Below are 13770 nucleotides of genomic sequence, written 5' to 3' on the forward strand. Positions count from 1 at the left end.
ATCTATAACTGACACTACGGAAGCAGGGGGAAAATTCCGAAACTTGACCCCTACGAAATTAGTGTCTCAAAGCACCTCACGTGGTGCACTGTAGGCATTACTAAAGGGTGCTTGTTGCGTTCCATCGGCCCCTAGTTTAATTTCCGTTTCCTTTCTTCAATCTTGCTGTTCAACCTCTCTAACTATTACTTCTCAGTGTAACTGGGGGTTTTCTCCAAGTTCCACCTTCAGATCCTTGCATTTCATCTTTACCGTTTGGATCTCTTTATCTTGCTGTCCAACCACTCCAACTCCCTCCTCCTTTTTAGTTTTCTGTAAAAGAAAACTTGTGCCAGCTTTGTCTGTCCGTCCGCACTTTATTCTGTCCCACTTTTTCTGTCCGCCCTCAGATCTTAAAAACTACTGAGGCTAGAGAGCTGCAGATTGGTATGTTGATCATCCACCCTCCAATCATCAAACACCAAATTGCAGCCCTCTATCCTTAGTAGTTTTTATTTCATTTAACGTTAAAATAAGCCATAATTGTGCTTCTGGCAACTATATAGGATAGTCCACCACCGGGCCGTGGTTAAAGTTTCATGGGCCGCGGCTCATACAGCATTATACCGAGACCACCGAAAGATAGATCTATTTTCGGCGGCCTTGATTATACGCTGTACAGAAAACGCGATTGCGCTGAAGAAACTTCAGCGCATTTTTTACTTGTTTACTATCTTAATTGCTGAAATGGCTTTTGCCCCAGAACTTGCCTTGTCAGCCTAAATCGTAAAATTAAGCAAAACTTAACAGCAATGGGAAAGTCGTCGAAACCAATAACCTGTGACAGTCCTCCCATAAATCAACTTAGTTAATAGAACAAACTCGCCTAAATCAGTTTTATACCTAAAACCGAATCTGCATCCGACCTTGTTCACATCCTGTTCAATTCAAATGAAATCAAACAAAGTGAGTTACGTTGACGCGTCCGGAGTGTGTAACCCACACGTGGGCTCATGTGACGCAACGCGTGTTTTCCTCGGTCTAATAAACCTCGAAGTTTACCTGTTAAGATAAGAGACTGGGTTTGGTCAGAATTCGTATGGGTGACCCTGATGAATGCCTAAGGCCACCGGCACCCCCTTGGGAATCTCGTGGGAACAGCAACAGGTCACAATGAGACCTGAGCTACCTACGGAGTACGCAGTAAGCGAGGGAACCGAACTGACAACAACTTAGACTAAAACGTTTTGCGTGAACAACCTTAAATAAATCGACAACCTTAAATAAATCGACAATATTCCGTATAAAAGAGTTAAAAGCGATAAGCAATGAAAACAAACGTCAGTAGTGACAATAAAGGCTAAATTGGAGACGAAGAGATAAGTAATCAGTGACGCGAGATAAGGCACTCTGATATTGGAGAGAGAAGAGAGAGAGAGACAGAGAGAGAGAGAGAGAGGGAGAGAGAGAGAGAACGCAGGCAGTCTCATACAGTCTCTTGGTGAATGTGTAATGGTCTGCTGAGCGTTCGTACTTTTTTTGTTTTAGGGCACAATTGGAGCAACAGTTTTAAGGTACGTAGTCCTTTAGGGTTTTTTTTTTTCTTTTCTTTTAGGAAATGTGTGAAATAACATGTAAACATTCACACGTACTGCATTCTTACATTCACAAGAAGCTGTTTTAGCCTATGAACGAGACTGCGATTCACGAATACAAGTATTTTGGAAACAGTTTTAGTCGTTTGAGGAAAGGTTCACTAAGTACATTGATTAACACCACACATTTCCTTTAATATAAAGAAAGGAAACGCCTAGGCCTACAACATTCCCACTGTCTGTAGGCAAAATTCATGACTCTCTCTCAGCTAGGCTTATTCTTATTTCCTTTACTCTTCTCACTTACGGTATATAAAAGTAGTGAGTCTAACTCCAAGTCCTGTGAAAGACAAGTAGACTGACGTGAGCAGGAAAGTCGGGTGCTCTGGGTAGAATTATCTCTCTTTCTCACTCGTCCCTCGTTTACCAATTAAGGCTCATAGAGACTGCTACAAATTCACTGACGATGTTATTTATTCATTTATCTATTTATCCATTTATTTATCTATTTATTATTTACTTATCCTTTTATTTATCTACTTATTTATTTATTCATCTATTTATTTGGTGAAGGGCAAAGAGCAATAACCGTCCCTCGTCCCGTGTCGTTCATCCGGTCTTCCACCGACGAAGTCGCATTGCGCAAGCATCCTGAGTTCTTGCGAATTAAATATAGTCATTATTATTCATCCTCTGAGAAATTAAAACAAGGGTAGGGAAAGAACGACTTTGATTTCTTCTGGGCCTCATAAGATCAACCCTTTCGTTAATTTCTCCTTGTGAGGGGCAACATTCAGTGGAAAAAATAAACGCGCGAGGAACTTCAGACACCCAACGAACGGTTCGCATTGAGGCTGGGAATAGGAAGATTTGACCGAGGTCAGCAAATTAGCAATGAAAAGCCAGCTGAACTGAGCTAATAGGTCTTCCGTCAGCTAAACCGGCAGCTCAACAGTCAGCTTCAGGACAGCTTAAGTGTGAAAACATTGAACTGAAGATACCGAATGCTGGAGCATTTTGTACAGTTAGCCTTTGTACAGTACACAGGAGTGATTTCAGTGCTTTATGCAGACATATCGGCGGTTGGTGATTACACTATATATTACAGTGACAAAAGTCATTCCTTTGTGATGAAAGTAACTTTATATAATATAGTCGTTACAAAATCATACAGAAATGTAACATCGCAAGCATAATGCCAAACACTGATTACCTTTCAGTGCACAAAAACAAAAAATAAATGTAATACCTTCACAACAGAAGTAAATAATGAAACAATGATACCAGTATACGTTACAGAAGGGTGAAAAGCACAAAACATCGTAATCTTTGAAAGCAGAAATGAAAATTCTATGAGTAATAAATGGAATTTCCAAGCAATGACTCCAGTGAACTAAGAAAGACATCGTATTTTTCATTAGATTTTCTTCATTGCTCTTACCCGGCTGACAAGAGTTTGGTCTACTGAAGACGAAAAAATTATCATAAAAATTTGGAAACACACAAAGGTAAGACATTCCCAAACTTAATAAACTTTGAGGGTAAGAAATCTTTCTATAAAATATTTTTTTCTCTTTCACCACACACACATATATACAGTATGTGTGTGTGTGTGCTTATGCGTATGTGTGTATGCGGTGTATATTTGCACGTTTGTAGGTGTATGTGAAGCCTTTTTCCATTAGCGCGTTTGTTCTATGTAAATGTCATTGCGTATTATCATTCCTTATCAGCGGTGAAAGAGTTGACATTTGTTATCTGAGCTATCAGACAACAACTCCAGTTCATGACAAAAAGGCTTAATTAGAGAGAGAGAGAGAGAGAGAGAGAGTCGAGTGTTTGATGATTTGCCCTATTTATTTGTTTAATCTCTTCACTCCCATTTATCGTTTTTTTTCATATGGACTGTTCCATATGGATGTTTGCTCAAATTTATAAAAAAAAAAAATATAAGTCCAATTATCAAAATTAATCTAAATTCATTTAATGTTTCAATGATAAAGGCAAAACTTTCATGGAAGTATAAATTCATATATATACTATATACAAATATATATATATATATATATATATATATATATATATATATATATATATATATATATATATATATATGTATATATATAGGAAAGTGCAATCAGTGAAAACGTGATTTAAATAGACCCTGTAACTGTAAATTGGAACTTGACACGCAAAAAATGAGTCTAAGAGCCTCGCCTGGTACAAAATATTGTGTAATACATTTGGGTATTAGTAGTGTTAAAACCTGAAGGGTAAGTCAGAGTATAGACACACAGCAGCATTCTGGACAATTATGCTTAAATAAGGCATTAAGAGGGCTTTTTATGATGTCAGAGAGCTTGACATTCTACACTCCCTTCACTATTTACTACCTCCCATACATACGACAGAAATAAATTTATTTCTTATGTTAAAAATATAGGGTAAAAAAATATTAGCATGGGCCATTTTCTATAACATTGCTCTGAGCCGTAACCGTCACTGGGGGGTTCGTCTCTCAGAATAACGACTCTCTCTCTCTCTCTCTCTCTCATTAAGGACCTCGTCGAGGTCATTACCAGCCCCAGAGCGATGAAACCAAACCAGAAATAAAATAAAGAAACGATTATATAAACATAAAAGAAACAAATGAACCGTATTAGGAATTTAATGAACACCTTAGCGAAATTGTACTGCGTGATTCATTTCAGTGAGTTTAGAGCGTGCATACATTCTTTGTTACCAGTTAAGGTTTAAATTATAAGTTGTTTAAAACGTCCTACTTGAAGGTTTAACAGTAAGGTCACTGAATACAAAATTACATTAAAAACCTCCCAACTACAAAGAAGGAATCCATGTAGCTAAAAAGAATGCGTTTTACATAGAACAAAACAACTCCATAAAGATTTCATAGGCCTATGCTAGGCTAAACTGGGCTTGAATGTGAATTTCAACAAAGTTACGACAGATTTTTAGAAAATCCTGACAACATTTATAAAATGTCGTTAAAAAAAGTACACTTAATAAAGTATGAAAGAGATTTAGTGTTGCATCTAGACTAAACTTTCAAACACAGAATAAAGCTATACTAATTTTCGTGAACGCCAAATAGGCTAACGAGCTGGTCTGTAGGACGTAATCTTGTCGATAAGTGAGGCACAGAATCAAGGTCAGTTTCCGACGTTTCATTAGATAAACTGGAGTCTTGCTTTGTTTGTTATTTAAGAATCGTCGCGTTTTGACGTTGCGCTGACAGATGGCGCTAGTGTTACGCGACGCGCGGTTGCGTGCAAGAATGCAGATCAAGTCAAAACACGCCTGCATAATATCCAAAGTAAAGTTTCTGATAAATTTTTCTTCAACGTAAAAAACGGTGAAAGAAATTACTTCTTGTTGAAACTGAGTGAAGTATGAAGGAAAGCGATACTGTGAAGAAAATCATGATTTAAAATACGATATTCAATCACTTTAAACACTGAAGCCCAAATGGTCATTCTCCTTCATGACACGGGCAAAATTATATCTAAAAAAGATGTCTTCAACAAAAGCTACATCTTATCAAACTGGGACTTACAGAATACAAAATAAATTTGGTCGACTGGCCAAAATATAAGTGTAACTCTTGCAGATTTTACAAAACATTTCAGACAATGAGTCGTTATGATGCCTGAGTGTTCAGAAAATAAGTTCAAAAAGTTCATATAAAATGTTATATATATATATATATATATATATATATATATATATATATATATATATATATATATATATATATATATATATATATATATATATATATATATATATATATATATATATATATATATGACAATTATATATATATATATATATATATATATATATATATATATATATATATACATACATATATAAACTGACACTGAACAATGATGAATCACACAAACCCCACGCGGAATGTTATCGTGAAATTCGTCGGAACTGATAAGAAGAAAGTCTCATTAGAGCGGCAACATCAAAATTACTGATGACAAATAAAAGGAACATTGTTCCGTGGGTGAATTTCATACATAAATTAACCAAAAATTTCTTAGATAAACAAACAACAAGGAGGTTATTACTGAAAATTCATAATTGACGACTGTGTTCAAGGATAATGACAAAAACGCGATGATTTCGAAAACTATCAATGTAGATAATTCGATAATTAAACTTGATGATGGAATAGAGTCGATGTTGACAGGAAATAGTAAACATCAAATGAACGATAATATTCGTAGGTAAGGCAGGGGACTATCTTTGACATATTTTAGGTTAGAGATAACAAAATTTCCCCGTTTTAACTTTGTCTCTCTTGAAGGAGGAAAAAACTTAAGAACATAAACCGTAGGGGAAGAATAATCACCTCTACTTATCTCTTATCACCTGAATTCTCACGATAATTCCCTGAAAGCGATGAATAATATAAATACCTCTCTTTATCTTTCGAATCTTCAGGACAAGTAATTCCCCGGAATCGACGAATAACATTCATTTTACTCTTTCTGGTACAGAGCACATCGAGCTGGTACGACCTAAACCAGAGGAGACCCCTTGGAAGCTGTGCTGCCTTCGCTTCGCACAAGAGGGCAGCACACGAAAAACTAACCGGAAGTGTGACTGAGCGATTAGGCGGAGGGACAGAAGAGAACTGATTAAAATATCGAGGAAAAGCCAGTACTTACCGCCATGTCGACTCGGTCGGACGCAAGTAGAAGTAAGCGGCTTTACAGCGCCGTGAATTTGAAAGATGTGAGTAGTGTTTAACATTGTTGTACTTATTTCTTTATGGACTGATTTTCAGTTTTCATCCTTCATCATTTCCAGAGCAGCCATTGCCAACTTTGCATAACGTATAGCCTAACTAATTTCAATAGCGGGTATAAACCAATTCAGCCTAACAGAAATTAACTAATTCGTTATCTATTTTCAATAGCGGGTAAGAACCAATTCAGCCCAACAGATATTGACTGTTTGTTAGCTATTTTCAATAACGTGTAAGAATCAATACAGCCTAACACGAATTAACTAAGTTTGTTGTCGAATAACCTTTAAATTTTACTGAGCAGATTGCTGAAAAGTGTGACAAATATCCTTAATAAATGAGGAATATGCAGCTGTGATCTCAAAAAAATAATTACTCCACGCCCACATGGGCAATACAATCTTTAGAAATGACGTAGAAACTAATTAGTTATAAGCAGCTATAAGAGAGGAATTCTAGCCTATGTGAGATTATGTTAATTCATCATGATCTTCCAGTATGTTTTATTAGAATGATGTACATTATAAATAATAATAATAATAATAATAATAATTTCTCTTTCTTTCCACTTCTGGTTTCCATATTTAAGATGACTGAACTGAAATCGTTTCAATCTGCGAAAAAATCCCTAAATCGTAATAATGCTTCTTCCATTCCCACCAGAATATAAACGCGCAATTATTATTTTACGCAGAAAATAATTTACTTTATTATTATTATTATTATTATTATTATTATTATTATTATTATTATTATTATTATTATTATTATTATTATCCATTCTTGGTACCGAAAACGACTCTGTTTCCTTACCCCTGAATCTTTTCACTCCAGATCGCCGAAGAATTCTGGGACCGCAATGATCCCGAGAAGACTCGTAGGATACCGATGGGCGTCATGAGAGAAAGGATCCTCTTCACGGAGGAGGCCGACGGGATGCCGAACGCCCTCGTCATCCAGCTCCTGCAGAAGGCAGACGCGAACCACGACGGGTATATCGAGTACGAGGAGTTCCTGCGCCTGGTGAGTGGAGTTCGAAGGTTTTATTTTTATTCTTTAGGTAATTTTTGTCACTTGAAAACTAATACAAGAGAGGTAATTTTGGTCACTTGAAAACTAATACAAAAGAGGTCGTTATTTTACACATTTTGTAACGTTGCATTAGTAAAATTATTTTGTAATTGTTTATATAGATTTGTTCATTACAAATAGATGTTAAATAATAAAAAAAAAATTTCGTCAGAACTGAAAATTAATGCAAAAAAAAAGGTCGTTATTTTTTCATATATTTTTAACGTTATATTAGTAAAAATATTTGTCACGTTGTTCGCAAAGATTGTTCTTTTTCATATATTTTTAAAAGTTATATTAGTAAAATTATTTTGCATATTGTTTACAAAAATTGGTTTATTACAAAAAAGATGTTAAGTAGTAAAAAAAATTTGGTTAGAACTGAAAACTAATGGAAAAGAGGTCATTCTTTTATATATATTTTATATTACTTTAGTAAAATTATACTGTACAATGTTCAAAAAGGTTGCGTTATTACAAAAGGATATTAAACAGTAAAAAAAAATGTTTGATAGAGAAAAAATTTTTTTCTGTAAATTTCTTTAATACCTCACCGATTAAATTCCCCAATATTACTTATTGTCAGCAAAGAATGTTTACATTACCGAATAAAACATCAAACAATTTTATTACCAAAGAAAATATCGAACAAAAACAAATATTGTTGCGATGGTAACCTCTGGAAAAAAAAAATTTTATATTCCCTAATCATAAAATATAGACGTAAATCAATCAATCAATCTTCATTCCCCGCAGAACGACTCGGTGGTGGAGTACTCGAAGGCCCGCCACACCCTCAACAGGGCCGCCCTCAGCGTCGTCCCTAGGAGCGAGAGGACGCTGAAGAAGCGAGTCTACCTGCAAGAGTATTCTTGTTGCCCTCCGCCTTTGTTTATGATCACCGCCATGATTGTTGAGGTGGGTGGTTGAGAATGTGCCCTGCTTCTTCTTCTTCTTCTTCTTCTTCTCCTTCTGCTTTTTCCTCCTCCTCCTCCTCCTCCTCTTCTTCTTCTTCTTCTTCTTCTTCTTCTTCTTCTTCTTCTTCTTCTTCTTTATTTTATAGAACGATAAATTTCGACGCTAACTCCTTATGATACATTGAGACAGAGGTAGCTGCTGTTTGTGTATGGAGACGTATATTTTGCGCCAACTTCTTTTGAAGTAGTGACACAGAAGTAGCTAGCTGTTTGTGTATAGAGCCGTATATATATATATATATATATATATATATATATATATATATATATATATATATATATATATATATATATATATATTTTTTTTTTTTTTTTTTTTTTTTGCTGTCCAACCACTCCAACTTCCTTTTTTTTTTTTTTTTTACTATCTTGATCGTTGAATGGCCGAAAATGCCCAGTGCTTGGCTTGACAAATTTCATAAAATCAATCAGAACTTGGAAATGTATACAGAAGGTCGTATACTTACATACATACACATATACATATGTATATATATTCAGATAAAATCTAATTCCAATTTCTCAACACAAACCAACAGATTTGATTCCTGAAAAATGCAGGCCATAGGATTTCGGAAAAACATAAGTAGAAAATCCTGACTAACCTTAGTCTATTCCCTCTTACTCCACAGGTCATTGTCTTCATCTACTACATGGTGGACATGGGTCTGACCATGGGTATGTCCGGGCCAGCTCCCGTCTATTCCCCTCTCATATACAATCCCTACAGGAGATACGAGGCCTGGAGATACGTCTCCTACGGTCTCATCCATTCCGGGTGAGTTGCTTGTCACAGACATGCTTAAATAAGCATGTTTGAATTCTGTCTTATTCAGTATATTTATACGTATGTGCGAGTGTTCCTGGTTCGCTGTTATTCACAGGTATATGTTCTGCTTATACGCCTGTCAGATAGGTTATGTGTATAGGTTCAATTAGCAAATGGTATATTTAGATATTACCTTCCTTGTCAGACTGCAGAGCTAAGCCACTGTCAGAGAACATAATAATCAATCTCTCTCTCTCCCTCCAATTAGTTCCTCATTGGATGGGTCGATATCGTACTCGGCTAGCACTCCCCTAGGCCCGCGTTCGATTCTCCGGCCGGCCAATGAAGAATTAGAGGAATTTATTTCTGGTGATAGAAATTCATTTTTCGGCATAATGTGGTTCGGATTCCACAAAAAGATGTAGGTCCCGTTGCTAGGTAACCAATTGGTTCTCAGCCACGTAAAATAAGTCTAATCCTTCGGGCCAGTCCTAGGAGAGCTGTTAATCAGCTCAGTGATCTGGTTAAACTAAGGTATACTTAACTTTTTCCAGTTACATGCATCTAATCAACAACCTCATCGTCCAAACAATTTTGGGGGTCATCCTCGAAATGGTCCACGGATGGTGGAGGGTGGGGTTCATCTACCTCTCCGGAGTCTTCTTCGGCGCCCTTGCCCATTCCATCACGTCTCCGAAGACCTACCTGGCGGGAGCATCTGGAGGGGTGTTCGCCGTGGAATACGCCCATCTCGGGGAATCTGCTTCTGGTGAGTGACGCTATGGCCCGTGACGTCACGAGGTACAAGGTACGGGAGAAGCCAGAGAGGTGCTTGAGATGAATGGTTCTAATCGCCACTTCAAATTTCAGAACTGGTCTGAGATGGAGTACCGCTGGGTCCAGCTGGTGATTATCGTTGTGCTGAGTGGAAGTGACCTCAGCTTTGCCATCTACGACACGTATTTCAGCCCGAATCCTTCGAATGTGAGTACGGAAAGTTAACTTAACTTAAACTTCAATGTCACCATCTAGTAGGCACTAACACTAACTGAAATTTTTATATCACCATCAAGTAGACACTGTTTAGTTCAAGCTACATTATAACTCAAACCTAAAATGCCTCTTTTTCCAGTCTAAAAGACGCTGTTATGAGACAAGAACTAAGGATAGGTTTCCTCTCTAGTGAGCAGGATAAGGATAATTATTTCCGTAGTTTCAAGAATTTTGGAGTAGACATTTTTTTCTTGATGACCTTAAATTTGGTTGTAGAGCATGGCGGTCTTTAACAAGCCTAGAAGTGGTTTTTAACATGTTTTGTACTTTAATTCTTGATGGATTTCTGTATATTGCTGTTATAGCTTAATAGAATATAGCCAGTTACCAATTTAATGGTAGGGGAATATTCGTTCTAAAATTAAGAAGAAACAGATAAAAAAAGTGGTTTCTCATCAATAGTCCTCATCACAAAGATACTCAGTCATTTTGATAACTTCTTTGGTGATGAATATATTCTTTACGAACAACAAGCAATATGAGAGAATTTAATCAGTGAGGCAGAAAAGATATAAAAAAGCTATTAACTTTTCATGATTTTTTTTACGTAATTGTTCTTCGTTGACCAATTTTCATTTTCTTAGCTTTTAGTTCATTTTCTAAAACCTTCACTTTGAGTGGATGTATTTACATTCACAGACTTCATCTATGTGATTTTAGTGAGGGTAACACAGAGCAAAAACAAACATAGGCCTAACTCTTATAATTACCTCTCTTTATCAAATCAAATGCGACTGTTTATCACATTTGACAAAACAGTAGATTGACTAATTGATTTATGGTTACTAAAATTGGCGTTTTCACAAAACAGTTACTCAAGAAACTTGAAGACCCTATTTCGCATTTATTGACTGAAATAATATTTTCGTTCATTATTAATTATGATTTCAACTTCGTGCAATTTTCACATATTTACCTATTTCTGACGCTGTTTTCAGACGGGCCACATGGCTCACCTGGGCGGAGCCGTTGCCGGCATCCTGGTAGGAATCTACATCCTGAGGAACCTCGAGCAGAAGAGGTGGGAGAAGTACTGCTGGTGGGTGGCCCTCGTGGTGTTCCTCATCCTGGTGGGTACGGGCGTCGTCCTGAACATAGCTCTTCCGGTCCCCGAATTCTTCCCGTACGACGACGACTCTCCCATCACTCAAGCCAGGGGACTGTTCAAGCTGAGGCAGGTGTGAAGACGCGTCTATAAAGAAAACGGAACACGGGTTATAGAAAATGGGGATTATGGATTCAAGGTCCAAGGAAAGGAGGAATAATATGTGAAGTTTCAAGAAGACAAGAATCGACGCGCGAATGGTTTAGGGAAACTGGAGTCACCGCAGTGGTTCTAGAAAGTGATGACAAGAAGGACATTGTAAGACTTGAGTGAACGAACCAACACTGTAAAGCTAAAAAAAAAAAAAAAAAAATGTTATTAACACTGCAAGGCCAGAAATCTGAGAATTAGCATACAGGCTGTCAATGCAACTTGATTCAAGAAAACTAATTCTATGGCTGCTGAATTTAAGAATAGTTAATCAACACAAAGATTACAAAAAATGAGATTCAACATAAAAAGTATAAAGAGAAACAATCAATATGGCAAATTTTAAGCAAATAAGAATTGTCACAGTGATGCTCAATAAAATGTGAAGTCACAAAGGAAGGTACAGGAAAATGTGAATTTCTATAGTAAAATCAAGAAAAAAATAATCACAAGGTTGAAATATATCTGAATGAACACAGCTATGTTCATAAAATGAGAATCGACACATTCAAATCCAAGGAAATTTGAATTACCACAGCAAAGTTCAAGAAAATGAGTCAGCACAGTGAACATCAAGAAATGAAAAGCAATATGGCGACGCGAAAGAAATTCTGACGTGAAGAAAATTTGGAATCCTGGGAAAACCAGACAGCTACCCTGGATCTGATATGACTGCAGGATGAAAATATCTCTTAAAATTAGCACACAGCAGATTTGTTGGTGAGAAATATTTATAACAAACTCTTAACCTGGAGGTGGAAACAGGAGTTACCGAAAGGCTTAGGATTTCTCATAATTTTCACGAGGCTTCTTCAGTAACCTGCTTTTTAAAATGGTTTTTTTAATCCAGCAAATTTCTGAACAGGACGAATTAAAAACATAATATTTACAAGCTACTTTTCTTAGACAGTGAACCTGTTAGTGCGTTGTATTCGTCATGGTCACCCATCCAAGGACTGACCAAACCAGAATCCAGAGAAGAGGACCAAACCCAACGTTATTTAGCTTTATCGAATGTGTGCTTTTGGCGCCATATGCCGCTGTAGCAATGGCGTGTATGAATATATTTATATTTAAACTGTGTACATTTATAGGCTGGCATTTATGCGTGGGCCATAAATACCTCGAATGATAAGGAGAGAGATAAAGAGATACAGTTTATCAATATTTATACAGCGACATATTCATAAATTTATATATATTTCATAATTTATATAGCCTATGTATATTTAGGCTACACAGGTTGACTTCCATGCATATATCACGATTTCATAATTATCAATGAAAAGAGAGAGAGAGAGAGAGAGAGAGAGAGAGAGAGAGAGACTATTTACGGTACTACTTTGGCTTGTTATCTACGCGTCACCTACTCCGAGGTGCTAGTACTAAAAATGGTGGAAGCTCCTTGGGACGCCCTGCTTAGTACTAGTCCCTCGGGGATCTAAGTACAGTATTATATACACCCATTTCTATATTGCTTGATTGACAAATTATATTAATAAACGATATCTAGTACTAAACAGGGCGTCCCAAGGAGCTTCCGACATGTTTAGTACTAGCACCTCGGAGGTGACGCATAGACAACAAGCCAAAGTAGCACCCTATTTACATATGTTCTAAATTGTCTGGAGAATCTTTATAGCAATGTAGGTTAATAATCACAGAACGTAAACTCTTTTGTCTTAATTAGAGTGAAGGAACTTTCCCTCACCTTCAGCCGAGTTGTTCATAATTTCTTAGAAAATCTAGAACAATAAAACTTTTCTACTTGTTGGTTTTCGTTTTTTCTTCTTCTTTGTAATAAATTAATGTTGTGTCGTCAGAGATGACGACTGTATAATTATGAGAAGGTCGAAACGGTGAAAATCGTTCCTGAAGTTTAAATACACAAAGTTTCTCTTCGTGGAAACTAGTGCAGTACATTTAGTCACTGATTAAATGAATCTGCTTTTCTCTTGTTCATACAAGCTTCAAGAAAAAAGTCGTTCTGAGCCTCACTCATTGTTAAAGAGCAAAGAAAGGCAATGTTTGCTCGTAACGAAGATTCGTTAGTACTTCGGGAACTGTATATTTCTAATTCGAGATTAGAGTGCAATTATATTGTCTATTTATGATAATATGCAATGTACATAGATATATTTATTTTTCTGTTTGAGCCAATGCCAATGGTATACTGAACAACACGTTTAGACTTGCTGTCACCAGCCTAGGACCAGTACTCGTCACCGCCAACAGCTGGTTACCGTGAACAGGGTTCTGGCCTTGTTGTCTAGACGCCTTGGCGTCAT

At 36.6% G+C, this 13770-nt stretch overlaps 1 protein-coding gene and 1 pseudogene across 2 annotated transcripts in view; one reads left to right on the forward strand and one right to left on the reverse strand.

The window, feature by feature from the left end:
* The window catches only part of LOC136830703 (rhomboid-related protein 2-like), a 26910-nt gene extending 19614 nt beyond the window's left edge, over positions 1-7296 (reverse strand). Inside the window, exon 1 of one of the 2 annotated variants that reach the window (XM_067090467.1) lies at positions 7171-7296. The gene's annotated coding sequence lies outside the window, so the exon portion shown is untranslated. The remainder of the gene's footprint in view (positions 1-7170) is intronic. The other variant, XM_067090469.1, reaches the window with a different exon arrangement.
* Positions 1403-13255, forward strand: LOC136830705 (rhomboid-related protein 2-like; annotated as a pseudogene).
* The last annotated feature ends 515 nt before the right edge of the window (positions 13256-13770 follow it).

The sequence above is a fragment of the Macrobrachium rosenbergii genome, chromosome 47, assembly GCF_040412425.1.
Source record: "Macrobrachium rosenbergii isolate ZJJX-2024 chromosome 47, ASM4041242v1, whole genome shotgun sequence".
In the NCBI taxonomy this organism is placed as follows: Eukaryota; Metazoa; Arthropoda; class Malacostraca; order Decapoda; family Palaemonidae; genus Macrobrachium; species Macrobrachium rosenbergii.